Below are 17,795 nucleotides of genomic sequence, written 5' to 3'. Positions count from 1 at the left end.
GACATACTTAAAATTTTGTGGTTCTTGTATTGGAATTGCTTGTCATTACTGCATGGATTGGCCGGCTTCTTTAAAGACGTTCTTGCAGCAATTTGGAACAACTTCTCCCGAGCAAAAGGTGGGGCTTGTGACCCTTGGTGTTACATAAAAAGTCAATCAAAGGTCCATATATAAGAAATACGGGAAAAACCTTGAAAGATTTACAATGAGATCATGGGGAAAAATGTCCAAACAACCACAAGATACTTGAAAGGATAGGATACTCTTATCATGAAGGGGTAAAGAAGCATTTTGGAACTTAAGTAGGCCAAAGCATAGGTTTTCGAGGTAAAAGTAACCCCAAGGAAAATAAGTACTCTTTGTTCACAAACATGGTTTTTATTTCAAGCTTTACCTTTGAGGCACTCTTAGCTACTAAGAGCTTGATTTGGTGCCATTTCAACTCACGCAAACCTTTAGTAGTCTCTTCAATGATAAGCTCAAAATGCACTTCCGTGGCATAAGGGTCATAACCTAGTGGTTAATGTGGATGTGGGTGTGTAAAATTCAAGGTTCAATATGATTAAAATCCTTGTTAGTGGCGTTGGATCATAACCTAGTAAAGGTGGATGTGTGGGTGTGTAAAGACCTTCGTTCAATACTTGTACTTCGTTTGCAAGAAGCATATTCCCATTAAACATTAGTTTGTGACATTAGGGCAAAAAATGGTTAGAGTAGGGTTGTTTGTAAATCTAAGGATTAAAGAATAGTCCATTTGATACGTATACAAATGTATGGTACTGTTGTCTCCTCTATCTTGGGTCTTGATGGTCCTGTTTTAGTGATCGGTTAAATGTCTTAGTCACTTTGGTCGGAACTGCTATATTTAGGTGGTTTCAACAATTAAATCCATTAAATTTGGGGCTCAAAGTATTGGAGTACCTTTTGTTCTATTTTGTATTTCACAAAATCATTGTTAGAAGATACAAAATCTCTCTTTGAAGGCTTTGAAAACAAGGTCATTAATGATAAATCACTTACTTTTTTCAAACGTCTACTTTTTTTCACCTTTCTTCTATTTTGTGAGAGTGTGTTTTATTTGTGAGCTTTTGCAATCAAAACCATTTTTGCGAGCTTTTTGATTTTAGATTCAGAGCCTTTTTTAACGACAAAAAAAATAAAATCAAAACAAAGACATCAGAATATTATAAACAACAAAAAACATCTATCATCTTGCAACAATTTGGCTAAAGATTTTGAGTCTCTTTTAACGATATACACCAAAAACATATACGAGTTTTCAAAAGCCCTAGTTTTGAGTTTGTATAATCGTTTAGACAGATACCACAAAGCATGCTTCTCTTACAAAAAGGAATTCACATAAAGTCTCATTAGTTTAGAAAAGCTACTCCACATCTAATACATAAGAGAAATCTCCTTCATTGCATACCTCTACATGACATTCTCTAAGATTTAGGTTCACTACATCACAGGCTTTATCTTGCGGGTTTGTCCTAATACAAATGCAAGGTCTGTGGGAGTTAGTGCAGGTTGATGAATAACCATGTGCTCTTTTGGTTGAAGCCCTAGAATATGCACATATACATAATACATGTGCTTACATGTAAAAAACGCTTTATGTGTGGATTCTCTCTTCTGAAAATCGCAGGTGCAACTAAGCTCTACCTAATGTGTACATCATAACAATTCTTTGTCAATACCCGAAAAACTATGTGTTGTTCACTTTCTAGTTTCTCGTCCAAAAACGTTGCAACCATACTTGCAACTGACTCCAATCTCTTTTGCGCTTCTTTGAAAATACCATGTCTCCACTTACGCTTTCTGCTACTGGAGCTTCCTTGTGTAAGAGCAGCATTTGTGTTGTTCATGCGTCGTAGTGATGTTGCAAAATCTGCAAATTGAAATCCACTTTGTACCAAGCTCTCACTCTCTTCCTTTGATAAGTTTTTTCCAATATCCACTTGCCAGAAAGTAGGAACGACAGGTGAGAATTTTACTTGCCTCTGTACTTTTTGTGTGTGACCTACTTCATAATTACAGAACCATATCCATTGTGCAATTGTCTTGTCTTTAAAAGTTCTCTCAGACCAAAAACAGGGGGCAATCATTTCCACTTGACGGCTCTGTAATTTCTTACCACAACTTTTTTCCCCTACCATTCTAAAACATTTCCTCATGCAATTGGCTGGCATCCTTCGTAAAGCCCACTCTTCGTGGGCAACTTTGACTTCTTGAATACACCTTGTTGAATTCTCCCGAGGCTGCACTAGAATGCTCTCTCTGGCTTCACTGTCAGTGACAACATATACTTCTTCATTATCCTCTCTATCAAAATGTATACTCTGTGGTCTCCCTCTGGTTTTGCGCTGTCTTGCTTCCATTACATATCCAGGTTTATGTGAGCTTGTACCGACTGCACTAGTTTTCTTCCTCCGTTGTACGATCTCTTTGTCACCTTCCATCACATGCTCCTCATACAAAGGACTACCAGCAACCAAGCCTTTTAATGTACTCGCAAACTGAGTTGGATTTGGAGATTCTCTGCGTTTGGAGTTGGCCATCATTGCTGCTATGGAAAGACCCATTCCGATGTACTGCCTGTGGTGTATCCCAATCTTTTTGCACATTGAATATATGCATTCAAAACGTCACTGACACGCATCATAAAGTGATATTTTACGTTTACCACCTTCACCTACCAGCCAACTAGCATGGATGCTCTCTGACAAGTTTATGCTCGGAATTTGAGCTTTTTCCCATAAACTCTTAGTGACCTATAAATACAAAACGATTAAAACCATAAACATGTAAAACTCTGTTTTCATGTATTAATAAGAACCAAAGAAATGATTGATATTCCATTCAGAGCTTCCCCAATGGGAAATCCGTTGCTCCCACCAATTAAACTCTCTCTGTAAAGCCTTTTTTATTATCCCCTGTCACATATTTCACCCACCATTCTTGTATTCTGGAAGCTATACGAGAGGCTTCATTTGTAGTCTTTGCCAAGCGCCATGCTTCACAAATTTCAATGTGATGCATTTGTTTATCTATAGCGACACGTTTTTTTGTGTGTTTGTGTAGACTCTGCTCCCAATGGAAAAGACACGACCGCTCCATCCTCCATTGTATACAACTCGTATTGCCAGCCAATTAGCCATCATATATAAATCCAACAAAGTCTGCTTGTTCATGCCCACACCTCTCCGTAACTGTGTTTAAATTTCTCCAAAACAAGATGTGTGTATCGTCGTCTTCTTCTTTACATTCATATATTGCTATCACCTGCAATGCTGTCATGTTGTACACATAGAACAAATAAGTAATAGAAGTTGTCTTATATCAAAACATGTTATCTATCATACTTGTACCTAGGATCATAAATCGAGCAGGACATAGTTGCCCATCCTTCAATCTGATGAGTATGATCAAAGTGCACCCAAGCACTACTCAAATATCCTGTCTCTCCTCACCTCATTCTATTGACTAGTTCAACTCCAGAAACAGGTCCTTTTGTGGACATTTTGAATACGTAACATTTATCGTTAGGCCCACCCTGGCCTGGAAAACGGATTCCATGAAAGAATGAAAAAACACACCGTTTCTGCAGCAATAGTCTATTGTCGTATCCATCACTGACAACTTGACCCTGTTCAGCTTTCTCATTTGACACAGTACTTTTGAATCCCTATTTTGAACAAGGGGCATCATTTCCTCAAGAAAATGGTTAAGCTTTAGTAATCAGTGGCTTCTAAATCATCTTCTTTAGTCAAAGATTGGAATAGAATTTGGCGAACAACTAACATTTGTATTTTTCTAGGACCCCCCTTCTCAATCTTTAAAACTGTCTGAACAAGATTGCACACCTTTTCAAGAGCTGTACCTCTAGTTCTTGGTTGTACATTGTGGTCATGCACTCCTAGATGGATCACCAAACGTGTTATTATTCTTTCCTTTGGCATCACAAAATAGATCATACACTTGTAAACATTTGAACAAGTGACCGTTCTGTCCCAATAGTGGCAGGTTATTTTAGATTTATCTTCGTTAGCAGGATAGCCCATGCTGGTTTGTCTGTCCAAATGTCCATGAAAAGAAGGCATCACTATATCTCCTTTCACCAAGGTAAAAAGGGCATGTCACTCTGCAACATTGTAGGCTTCCAAGACAATAACTCAAACGCACAGTGCAATCTATGGCCATGTTGGTCGATGTTGGGCGAGACCAAAGGTGACCATCATACTTCTGCTCCATACCGAGCATCCTTTTATTGTTGTGAAGTGGAGGAAGCTCAAAACAGACATTGCCATTAAAAAAATTTGGGAGCTCATCAACCTTTTTGGGACGTCCACAAATCTCTAAAAGTTTAGACAACCTACACGATTTACCTTTGTCTTTCATCCATGAAATGATTGATGTATCTTGCCTTGTATGCTCCACCCCATCTTGTGTGTCTTGAAAGGGCTCTGCTGACCTGGTTAGTTCCACTGTCTCTAGAACAATTGCGTTTGTACCTTCATCAATATCAACATTTAAATGTGATGTAGTCAAACTTTTGTTACATGGTGTAGTAAACATAGAAGAATCACTGACTTCTTCACTTGTTTCTAAACTGTCAACGACACATAAACAAAGTCATCCGAATGAATAATGTGGTAAGATGAGGATAAAGTATGGTCAAGAAGGTAATGCTTTTGATCTTCATGATCCCATCTTGGCAACACATTGACCTTAGACTCTGAGCTCCCTGTCTGAAAGACTGCTTGCAAGCCTTCATACTTAATGGAAGGAGGCAACAAGCTTTAAAGAAAATATTCACTAAGTAGAAGCTCTCCATTTCGTAATGAGACTCTATAATCCATTTGAGCACCATTAATCGTCCATGAAAGCATAGCTGTAGATGTAGCTGTCAAGTTTGATGTAGACAGGGAGGAATAATACTTGAGGTAAATAAAATGACGAAAAGAGAAGAAAGAGAATGTGTGTAAGGTACAAAGAAAGTGTAAAAGCATGCATGTGCAAGAAGTTAATGCGTTTATTGAAAACTGTTCTAAATAGATTTGGAATATTCAGTCTTTAAGATATGCACAATCATAGCCATTAAGATACATTTGAATCAGCATTTCGTCAAATCCATATGTTAACCTTTCAAGCTTTCAAAATCTCCCCAAATACGCGCATTAAAAAAATAGAACATAGTATATATAAAATATACGAATTTTTTAAATTATATATATATATATATATATATATATATATATATATATATATATATATATATCTATGTATATATATATATATATATATATATATATTGTGTAGAGTATAGTTTTATATATCCCCAATTAAGCACTTTAAAATTAAAATGGACATAATATATACAGAATATATGGTATTTAAGTATATAGTATATAGAGTTAAATTACATTAGATATTTATACTTAAATATATGGGATTTAAATATATAGCATATAGAACTATACTAACATAATATAGTTATATTGGTATATTATATACTACACATACTATACATTTGATTTATAGTTATACTATAATGATATAATATATACTTAAAATTCTGTTATGTAATATAATTATACGTATATATGGTATATAGTTATATTATATACTTATATATAATATAATAGTATGTACATAATATAGAGTGTATAGTAGATGATATATATAGAGTTATACTTATAGTTATGATATACTTATATACTTATACTAATACCTACATAGTACTTATACCTATAATATACACTTATATATGTACTTGCTTAATGTAATAGTATGCATATAATATAGAGTATATAGTATAAAAATATAGCTATACTTATACTTATAGTTATAGTATATACTTATAGTTAATTTATATACTTATTTAATATAATAACATGAATATATTATAGAGTATATAGTATCCATATTAGACTATGCACATTAGACTTATATTATTAGCATATAAACTATACATATTATATAATTATATATTATAAACGTATATCGTACGCTTATTATATATATATTATATGTATATTTACTATAAGATATATTATACTAATGTTATAAATCTATATATTATATACTATATACTTAACATATAAACTATACGTTTTATATAATTATATATTATAAACGTATATCGTATGCTTATTATATATATGTTATACCTATATATACTATAAGATATAATATACTAATATTAAATAACTATGTTGGTAATATATACTTAACATATTATGTATTATGTAATTATATCATATTATCATATATCATATATTGTATATCATATTTAACATTAATATCATATACTAATATTTTATAACTCTATATGACATATACTAATATACTTAAGGTAACTATATATTAACGTATATATACTATGTATTAACTAATATACGTATACTATATTATATACTATACATACTTATATATCGTATACTAATTTTTTATAACTCTATATGACATATACTAATATACTTAACGTAACTATATATTAACGTATATATACTATGTATTAACTAATATATGTATACTATATTATATACTATACATATACTTATATATTAATGTATATACTATAAGATATAATATATTGATATTATATAACTATGTTTGTAATATATGCTTAATGTATTATGTATTATCTATGGGTATAGACTACTCAAGTTGTGTTTGGTTTTAGTTAGTTTAGTTTTTGTCCGTGCATAATGTGAATTGTCTCTATCTTAGGGTTGAAGCATTCTTCTCTGGGAGCTCTTTGCCCACCTGCTCGAGCTACCATAGGCACTACCATCTCTCTCTCTCTCTCTCTCTCTCTCTCTCTCTCTCTCTCTCTCTCTCTCTCTCTCTCTCTCTCTCTCTCTCTCTCTCTCTCTCTCTCTCTCTCGCTCTACTGCCGTCTGGCGCTTCAAAACAGTCCGCTTAGAGCCTGTGAATACGAAAAAAGGGGGGTGGGGGGGGGGCTCCCCCCCATCATCAGCACGTGCGCGGATCCCCCCCCCCCCTTTTTTTGCATTCACCGGCTCTGAGCAGACTGTTTTGAAGTGCCAGAACGAACTGCTTTGCAGCGAGCAATCATGTCAATAGCTTGATGATGAATATATATAATCTCAAAATTGCAAAAAAAAAGGGGGGGGACAGAGCCCCCCCCCCCCTTTTTTTTTGCATTTTTTGGCATTAGATTAGTTGATTATCATTAGAGATTTCATTACTTGTTTGTATTAACTGCTCAACATTAATGCAATCGTTCACAAGGTTCATCGATTCAACAAAAAAAGGGGGAGGCAGAGCTCCCCCATCATCCGCGCGCGTGGATGATGGGGGAGCTCTACCTCCCCCTTTTTTTGTCAAATCGATGAAGGCTTGTGAACGATTGCGTTAATGAATTGCTTTTGATTACTACATTTGCATTAAAATCGATTTTTCTTGATACATATTTGGGATTAACCACATCAAAAAACGCAAAAGAAAGGGGGAGATAGAGCTCCCCCATCATCCACGCTCGAAGTATATATTATATATAGTATATAGAGTATAGAGTATAGTATATAGTAAATAGTAAATAGATTATATAGTATATAAAGTATACAGTATATATAATATATAGAGTATATAGTATATAATATATAGAGCATGTAGTATATAAAGTTATACTTGTAGTAAATAGATTATATAGTATATAAATTTATACTTATTCCAATACTTATAGTATATATATAATATAGAGTATATAGAATATATAGTACATTGTAAATATATGGTATAAAAAGTATATTATATAATATAGTTCTATGATAGAGTAATATAGTACTATGTTAGAGTACTACGTATGTAACATAGTACTTCGTAGATTAGATATTATATATATAACACAGAGTACGTTTCATGTAATATAGCACTACGTTAGAGTTGATATTGTATATGTAATGTAGAGTATATACTATATAATTGAATATGTATAATACATAGTATAGAATATATTATAAAAAATGGACTATATACTACATAAAAAAGGTAAAAAATAAGCACTATATATAGTATATATATTGTATACTACATATAGTATTTATATTGCATACTACATATAGTTTTATATACTACTTAATACATATTATAGTATACCACATATAGTATTATATATTCTAATCTACATTATAAAGTATGTTTTTCAAGTAGTAGTTGGTCTACTTTATGTAATATGTACCTAATTGCAAATTATTGGTCTTATATAAACTAAAAATTATAATATATGTTTTGTAGATAATGACACCAAAGAGGGATAGAAAGAAAAGAAAACCTCTAGTCTCTCCTTTTAGCAACCGTCAAGTGAGCATGAAGCTAAGATCCAGTTGTATACCAAAGGGAACTATCAATGTCAATGTTGTATAATGTCAATGTTGAAAACACTTAAATCCCTTGTGGGAGCCCAAGACAGGGTTTATGGTTTGTTTTGAAAAAGTGTACTCCATACAAAGGAGACTCTGGCGTTTTTTTTTTTTTGGATACATGTCATTTATTATATTATTGCATGTATGTGCTTTTCAAAGTGGATGATGCCCTAAAATTTTGTAGCTGGGTTATGCAATGCATTGAGACACATGAATTGAATGAAGCCCCATTATTCACTAGAGAGTGGATTAATGTGCGTGATGAGAATACAATGTTCTCTCCCTCTTTGATTGAAACGAATTTGAAAACATGGGAAGCCAATGTTTGTCCTTGGTGGTTGGATTATCCACTAGGAGTTATTCCAAAGCAAGAGTTTGGATTATGGGAGAGTAAGTACCTAAACACTTGTGGCTCTTTTCTTTTGAGATTGTATGTCTTACTTTATTGCTAATTTATGTGATATTGTGTTGTATGGTTGTTGAGTGAAGGGTTTCAAAAAGAGATTGATGATTACTTACAGGAGACACAAGAAGAGTCTCTCCCTCCCGTTTCTCATGGAGTTACTCAAAACACCGTTGAGAGTGGTTCTCAAGGTACTCCACTAGCAAGCAATGTACTCAAGAAGGGTAAAGGGAAAATGGAGACTCCAAGCACATCAAGGTTACCCACTCCTTCTTTGATGCCTCCCATTGTGCCATCTACGGAGCCCAGCATGTCCTCTTTGGTAACCACTATACCCCATATGGCACCCTCTTCTAATGGGCCCACTACATCCTCATAAGTGCACACTACTTTGTTTGTTGCAGAGTCTTCACTTGGGCAAGAGGCTTGGGAGAGAAGGCCGATCATACGATCTGCTGGTAACTTTAATAAAATTGTTAGCAAATATGTCTTCCATATTTCCTAATTCAAAGCTAACTTGGATAATGCTTGCAGGGTTCCATTACCAAACCGTTGTAGATGTTTTGCTTGTGGATATAACACAAATTGATAAGTTTTCCCTTGATAGGTAGATTTCCATAATGCTTACCTACTTGCATTTTCTTCTTGCATTATTCTATGATTTTAAACATGATTCATGTTTGGTTTTCTTGTAGCATCAACAATTTTTTTGCGACACATAATACAAATCTATATAGCAAAGATGGTGTGCCTTGTCGTGAGGTTGCTAGGCTTATCTTTGCAGATTTTCCTACAAGTTTGCTTTTTGGATGGTCTAGGACCAATCCCACTGGGTAAGTAACATTTCTTTGGAGTAGTACCTACAGCTAACTATGGTTATATGCTTACATGTCATCATTCACTTTTATAGAGGGCATGAGTGTTCCCAAGTGGAACACCTTTTCCAGGGGTCTAGTGATAGGGTGCATGGATGTGGCTCGTGAGTTTTTGGCAGATTTTATTGCAGATGCAACTAGGGTAGGACTTGTGCTCTTACATACATGGACCCTCATGTGAACAAGAAGGCATATCGACATCCACTCACTAGACAGGTGGTGAGATAACAAACTTAGTTTCATAGTTTAATTTCTTAACTAAAAACTTTGTAGCTATGACATTCATTCTTTGAGTTATCTATTTATGCAGGTACTTGATCTTACCATGTGTCTTTGGTATCGTATTGGCCATCCTGTGCACACCTAGAGAGGCAGGGGATTGTTTCCAGCAGATTGTAGCTACATGATAGATGATGCAGTCTTCCCCATTGAGATTGATGGTGTTATTCTTAGAGGTGGGGCAGAGTGGTCTTCTTTGTTCTTTCGATAAGACTAGTCTAAATTATGATACTAGTGAACTTTATGGTATATATGTGTTTGCATTAGGTTTCTAATTTACTTTTTATATGGTTAGGTGGTTGCTGGCAACGTTTACTAAGCCTCATGACTATGTTTTGGACTTGTTTGGGGTGTGTGGTTTCGGCCGAGCTTTTGTGGAAGATATGATGCATTGCATGTGTCTAGAGCTAGATGATGTGCTCTATGAAATATGTTTGACCGACATTGCATTTGGACATGTGAAATGTTGATTGTGGATGCACACTTGGTTGAGGAAACACTATTCTAACAGTACACATCTTGATGTTTTGATTTATGTTTTTATATACATGGCAGCCATATGACATTGACATGGCATTTTGGTATGCTCCATACATTTTATTTGGATGTTTCTTTAGTGTTTTTTGGTACATGATGGCCACATGATGTGGAGATGACTTTGATTAAAGCTTTCCTATGTAGTTAGATTATGCTGACACCATTGGCTTGTGTGTTGATTTTTGTGAGATAACAAATCGTTTAAGTAGTGGAAATAAGAGTTTATGTGAAGGAAATCCCATGTGGAAGCCCAAGAAAGGGTGGACAGTTTTTTTAAAAGAAGAGGTCTCCATACAAACGAGACTCTGACAAAATTTTTTAGAATCACGGTTATGTACAAGCTCAAAATACATACATAGTTTCATTTTGCATAAGCATTGTTGTGCTTTCATATTTCTAAAAAGTGTTTAGTAGTTGAAGGATTGTAGTATGAGGTTTTGAGTTTTTTCATTACACAATAATACTTAAAGATATCATTAGTGTAAAATCAGGTTTCAAAAGCTCAAAAAAATAGTATTAATTGTAAAGCTCAAAACTGAAGGCTTGCAAAAATAAAATCCCCATTTGTGAGAGATTTTCTTTTTTTCGCCATTGTATTGTCATTTTCTTCTCTGATCTTTGAGTTTCCATGGCGTCCTTTACACGTCGCAAACTTTTTGACCATCATATTAGAGAGGATGGTATTAGAAAACCCATGTCTTTTCATGTGAATGATTGGGTAACAATGCTTCCTTCATGCAAAGGTGTGCACAAGGTGACTAGAACCAAACAAGAAACTAAAAACCATTGGAAAGGTCGTGTTGTTGCCTTCAAAGTGACCGACAATGGCTGGTAGCTAAAGTTCAACATTAAGAAGTGAATGGGGTCTAGGAGGGTCTCTTTGTTTGGCACTTTAAGGAAGTCAAACCTTTAGTATTAAGAAAATAATCAAAGGAAATCTTTTGAATACAACGGCTAGTTTATTTGAATTCAAAATTTCTCCCCAAAATGAAATTTAAAATCTAGCAGGTAAAACCATATCATGTGCCATATCTATGGAAAGAGATCAATGCATAGGTTGCAGATCTATGATCTCCATGGAAGGCCAAAAATCATAAAATTCTCCACCTTTTTGGGGAAAAAAGTGCATCCTTTGACCACTCTCACACACCCACCATTCTTTCACACATGGCATACACCTATTCGTCAAAATTTTAATCACCTCCATAAGCTCATGGCAAATAAAGAGGCCCTCCTAGACCCATTCTCTTCCTAATGCATATGTACATAGCCAAGGATATGGTGCCAAACTTGGATGAACATCCCATGCTCCATTCTTACTGCAAGAATACAAAAGCTTATCTGTTTGATACAATGAATTTAACATTCTCCCATTGTTCTCTCTCATTTTTTGATTCTATTTCAGTTATCTTTTTATCAACAGATGTGGAGTGACAGCCCCTGTAGAGCGTAAGGGTGCATTCAAAGCAATTCATAAGGGAATTGCAAATTTTATGTATGCTGACAAGTCACCTTTCTTTTACAAAACAACGGATTTGTTGTCTATTTTGCAAAATGCAGGGTTCCACCAAGAGAAGGTGCATATGGAGAAGTACATGAGTTGCCTGTTCCCACCATAAGATCACTTGATTGGGAAGCCCTTGATGCATGTACCATATCAAGCTTCAAATCCAAAATCAAAGAAGATATCCTAAAGCTATGTCTCCTGGTAGGATTTCAAGAAAGATTAAGGTTCCATGCTTCTTGCCTATACATGCCTTTGTGGCATGTTTCAAAAGAATGGATTTGCAGAGGACAAGGACGATTTGAACTAGATATTGTACTTGGAGAAGGATGGGGTATCAAAGAAACTTTCCATATTGGCAATAAAATCAGTTGTGGAGTAAGCCCAAACTCTATGTCTACTTCATACCAATTATCTCGTCAGTCATTAGTTTTGGGCTATGACCATAGGAGATGGAGAAGCAAGTTAGGTAGTTGGGTTCCTCTTGACTCTGAGAAAAATTGTTCAGAGTTTGAATTAAAGGTCATAGTCTATCCATTCACTGAGCCTAGAAGCCTTATAGTAGCAACAAATTGAAGACTACACGATGTCATAGAATCTCTTGATATTCTTGATGAAACACCCTCTAAGTATAGATTCAAAGTGGATGGCATTGTTGTGAGCACAAGGATGGAGAATTGAACCTCATGCATCACATGTCTCCCCCCAAAAAGAGTTGTATTTGAGCCACTTGCAAGGACTCGACAAAAGTAGAGTTCAATGTTGTAATCATTACATTTTACAAATATGCATGTCTTTTTTATCTTGTTGTGATCATTATTTTTGTGGTATTAAATCTAAATGGCTTCATGATACACATCCGAGAATCGAATAATTGGTATTAAATTTTTAAGACAAAATTATGAACCACCAAAGGGTATCTGTTTATATGGACAAAATGAACAAAAGCGTACATAACTTTTGTGGAGTAACATAATCAATCACAAAATTTCACTTTTCTTTTTGCATGAGAGGGTCCTGCATCCTCATAGACTTTCCTTCTTTTGTGTTCAAGAGGGAGTGAAATTAGGTCAGGAGGGGGTGGTGGTGAGTTGGGTTCCTTGAGGGGTGATGACTTGGGCTCCTTAGGGCTTCGCTTGGGGGACTTGGCACTGGGTTCTTTGGGGGGTGATGCATTGGGCTCCTAAGGGGTTGGCTTGGGAGACTTGGCAACCTTCTTGGCAAACATGAATGGAAGTTTGAAAGGTGAGCCAAGATTTTCCCCCTTACTGTTCTTAGCTGAATGACGCTTTTGAACCTTGAATTTTAGTGGTGAGTGAAATGGAGGATCCTTTACTTCTGCTTTACCCTTTGCAGGGCTCTTCTTCTTGGTAGAGCTCTTCCTCTTGGCAGGGCTCTTCTTTGCTTTGCTCTTTTTCTTTGTAGGGCTTTTCTTCTTGTCCCCCCTTTTCTTTGTAACTACACCCTTGGTGCATCTACCTTCCTTTGGTGGCATAGGAGAGTCTAGATAATCCGGGTCTAGGTGACACATGAGAGTGTGTATCATTTGGGTTTGGTTCCATAGGAGAGTCTGAATCATTCGGGTTTATTAATCTTTCCAAGACCATGGAAACAGCCTTCTCCCTCAACCACATGACCCAAGACTCTAGATATTCTTGCAACTATAGCAGATAGAAAAAAAATGAAGAACATGAGCACATAAGGTGAAAAATCAAATTAAATCAATGGCACATGTGATGCACACTTACAGTGAGTGTAGTCATCTTGCACCTTGACTCAAGATATCTCCATGCATTGGCAAGCACCCTCCATCCACAAGATGTTGAGATTGTTTGTAAAGGAAATTTTTTTATTGTAGTACTTGAAAGCTTCTATATTGTAATCCTTTTTTGTGGCACTTAGGTGATCGATGATAAGTTTGGTAGTACTACGAGCATAAAAGGAGACATCAAACAAAGAGCTTATAGGAAACAAGGGGCCCATGCTAACTTACTTCTCCCACGAATACTTGGCAGTGAATTCATAAATATAACATCTTTCTCCAAAAGATTGAAGATAACAAGACTTCAATGGCCTCTGCAAAAAAAAAAAAACAATTAGCTAGGAATACCACAATATACAAAAAAAATGTTGGGAGTTAAGACTTACTCTTCAACATAGGGGTATATTATGAAATTCATATCAGCATGTTGAAACTCTTCAAAAGAAAACCTGAAAGGTTTCCCTGCTTGTTGAATAGGCACTCATTGAGAACATCTTAATAGCTTCCACATCAGAGTGTATACCATATAGTACTTGTGTTTTGAGGGAATATGTCAATGTACACCTCATCATCCCTATGCATGGAGACATCCACAACCATTTGGTCTGTCACTTTTTCATAAAGGAGGGAGTTGGATTCTCTTGAAATTTTTGCTTTCTCTGTCAGGATATCATCTTCTAATATCCTCTCTTTCTCTCTTTCAAACTCCTTGCTTGCTTTGATATCCTTCGCATTTCTTGTGTCATACAGGTGTAACATCCTCAACGATAACCCTTGACTTCTTCTGCTGCCTAGCAGGAGGAATATTCAAAATTTGATAGGCCCTATGGTCCTCACTAGGAATTGGCTCCAGAACCTTGTCAAACTTGTACCTTAGCCTTGAAACAAGCACAAAGTCTTGCTCATAAGTGTGACCATGTGAGAAAATGCAATTGACATGTAGCTATCATTCATGAATTCTATCAAGAAGTCCTCAACAACCTTCTGAAGGCACATGAGGGCTTGGGATTTCCACCTTACTAAAACAAAGGTTTTACTTCTCATCATGCTAGCCAACCTCTCTGATATCTCCTTGACAACTTTGATAAAGGGCAGCCTAGGCATAACATTAGGGAAAAAAACGGTTGGAAAAGGGATGTTTGTTAATCTAAGGATTAAGGAATAGTCCAATAGTCATTTGACACGTATACAAAAGTATGGCACTCTTGTCTCCCCTATCTTGGGTTTTGGTGGTCCTATTTTGACGGAGAGCGGCTAAATGTCTTGATCACAAGGCTAAATTGCTATATTTAGGTGCTCTCGGCGAATAAGCTCATTAAACTTGCGGCCCAAAGTAATGAAGTCTCATCTTTTATTCTATTTTGTATTTCACAAAATCATTGTCAAAAGATACGAAATCTATGTGACAAGGCTCTAAAAACAAGGCCATTATTTGACAAATCATCTCAATTTTTCAAACGTATACCTTTTTCTCTTTCCCTCTATTTTGTGAGAGATTTAGGTCTTTCCATCTCTATATTTTCTTTCTTCTTCTCTAATCTCTGAGTTTCCATGGCGTCTTCTGCACGTTGCCCTTCACATAACATAACTTCTTGTGACTTTCATCACGTTAGAGAGGATGGTCTTTGGAAACCCATGTCTTTTTGTGTGAATGACTGGGTAACAATGCTTCCTTCATGCAAATGTGTACACAGAGTGAAGAGAACCAAACGTGATAAAGTAAAAAACCATTGGAAAGGTCATGTTCTTGCTTTCAAAGCGACGGACAATGGCTAGCTAGCTAAGGTTCAGTATTTGTACATGGCCAAGGATATGATGTTAGACTTGGACGAACATCCCACACTGCATTCTTATTGTAAGTAAAAAAAAAACATATCTATTTGATACAATGAATTTTTCATTCTCCCATTGTTTTTTCTCATTTTTTGATTCCATTCCACATATATTTCCTTCAACAGTTGTGGAATGACAGTTTGTGGAGAGTCTAAGTGGGATGCTCAAAGCAATGCATAAAGGGATTGCAGATTCTATTTATGCTGACAAGCCACCTTCTTTTTACGAAACAATGGATTTTTTTGTCTATTTTGCAGAATACAAGGTTTCCATGAGAAGGTGCATATGGAGGACTACATCAGTTACCCGTTTCCACCATAAGTTCACTTGACTAGGAAGCTCCTAATGCATGTACTATATCAAGCTTCAAATCCAAGATCAGAGAAGACATCCTTAAAGCTATGTCTACGGGCAGGATATCAAGAAGGATTAAAGTTCAATGGTTCTTGCCTATACATGTCTTTGTGGCATGTTTCAAAACAATGGACTTGCAGAGGACAAAGACGATGTGGCTTAATAGAAGAATTTCTATGACTAAAGTGGATAATGTACTTGGACATGGATGGAATACCAAAGAAACTTTTCATATTGGCGATAATATTAGTTGTAGAGTAAACCCAAATTCTATGTCTATCTCCTATCAACTATGTCGTCAATCATTAGTTCTGGGCTATGACTATAGGAGATGGAGAAGCAAATTAGGTAGTTGGGTTCCTCTCGACTCTGAGGAAAATTGTCCACACTTTGAACTAAAGGTCACAGTCCATCCACACACTGAGCATAGAAGCCTTATAGTAACAACAAATTGGAGACTACAGGATGTTAGAGAATCTCTTGAGTTTCTTGATGAAACATCTCTCGAGTATAGATTCAAAGTGGATGGAATTGTGGTGAGCAAAAGTATGGAGAATTCAACCTCTTGCATCACATGCCTTCCCCCAAAAAGAGTTGTATTTGATCCACTTTCAAGGACTTGAAAAAACAAGTTCAATGTTGTAATCATTGCATTTTGCAAATATATTTGTCTTTTCTACCTTGTTGTGATCATTATTTATGTTATTTTAAACTAACATGAGACCATGATACACATTTAAGAATCAAATAGTTGGTATTAAGTATTTGAAGTACAAAATTATGAACCACCATAGGGTATATGTTCTTATGGACAAAATGAACAAAAGTGTACACAACTTTTGTGGAGTAATCAATCATGAAACTCCACTTTTCTTTTTGCCTGAGAGGATTTTTCATCCTCAGAGACCCTTTTTCTTTTGTGTTCAGGAGGGGGTGAAGTCAGTTCAGGAGGGGGGGGTGGTGACTTGGGCTCCTCAGGGGTTGGTGCTTTGGACTCCTGAGGAGTGGTTGGCTTTGGGTGACTTGGCAACCTTCTTTGGTGACATAAATGGTAGTTTGAAAGATGAGCTAGGTGCCTTACTGTTCTTAGCTGAACGATGCTTTTGAACCTTGAATTTCAATGGCGAGTGGAATGGATGGCACTTTGTATCTGCTTTTCTTTTGGCAGGGCTCTTCTTCTTGGTGGGGCTCTTCCTCTTGGCAGGGATCTTCTTCTTTGTAGGACTCTTCTTTGTATGGATTCTCTTTGAAGGGCTCTTACTTGTATGACTTCTCTTTGAAGGGCTCTTCTTTGAAGGTCCCTTCTTTAAAGGGATCTTCTTTGTAGGGCTCTTCTTCTTATGATCCCTTTTCTTTGCATCAAAACCCTTGGTGGCTCTATCTTTCTTTGGTGGAAAAGGAGACTCTATTTCATTTTTAGTTGGTGTGATAGGAGAGTCTGGATCTTTTGGGTTTATTGATCTTTCCAAAACCATAGAAACATTCTCTCTCACCCACGTGACCCAAGACTCTGGATATTCATGCAACTGCAGCAAATAGAAAAAGAAAATAAAAAACATGAGTACATACATAAGTTAAGAAGTCAAAACAAATCAATGGAACTTGAGATGCACACTTACAGTGAGTGTAGTCATCTTGCACCTTGACTCAAGATATCTCCATGCATTAGCAAGCACTCTCCATCCACAAGATGTTGAGTCTGTTTGTAAAGGCACTTTTTGATTGTAGTACTTGAAACCTTCTATATTGTAATCCTTATTTGTGGTACTCAGGTGACCAACGATAAGTTTGGTAGCACTGCAAGAAGACATCAATCAAAATGCTACTAGTAGAAAACAATGGGCCATCAAGCATA

At 35.9% G+C, this 17,795-nt stretch overlaps 1 pseudogene; it reads left to right on the top strand.

Annotated features, from left to right (window-relative positions):
• The first annotated feature begins 15,746 nt into the window (after window positions 1-15,746).
• On the top strand, window positions 15,747-16,563 carry LOC147425991 (uncharacterized; annotated as a pseudogene).
• Window positions 16,564-17,795: the final 1,232 nt, after the last annotated feature.

The sequence above is a fragment of the Adiantum capillus-veneris genome, chromosome 24 (assembly GCF_014529385.1).
Source record: "Adiantum capillus-veneris isolate H3 chromosome 24, ASM1452938v2, whole genome shotgun sequence".
Lineage (NCBI taxonomy): Eukaryota > Viridiplantae > Streptophyta > Polypodiopsida > Polypodiales > Pteridaceae > Adiantum > Adiantum capillus-veneris.
This window is presented reverse-complemented; position numbering and strand designations above follow the sequence as displayed.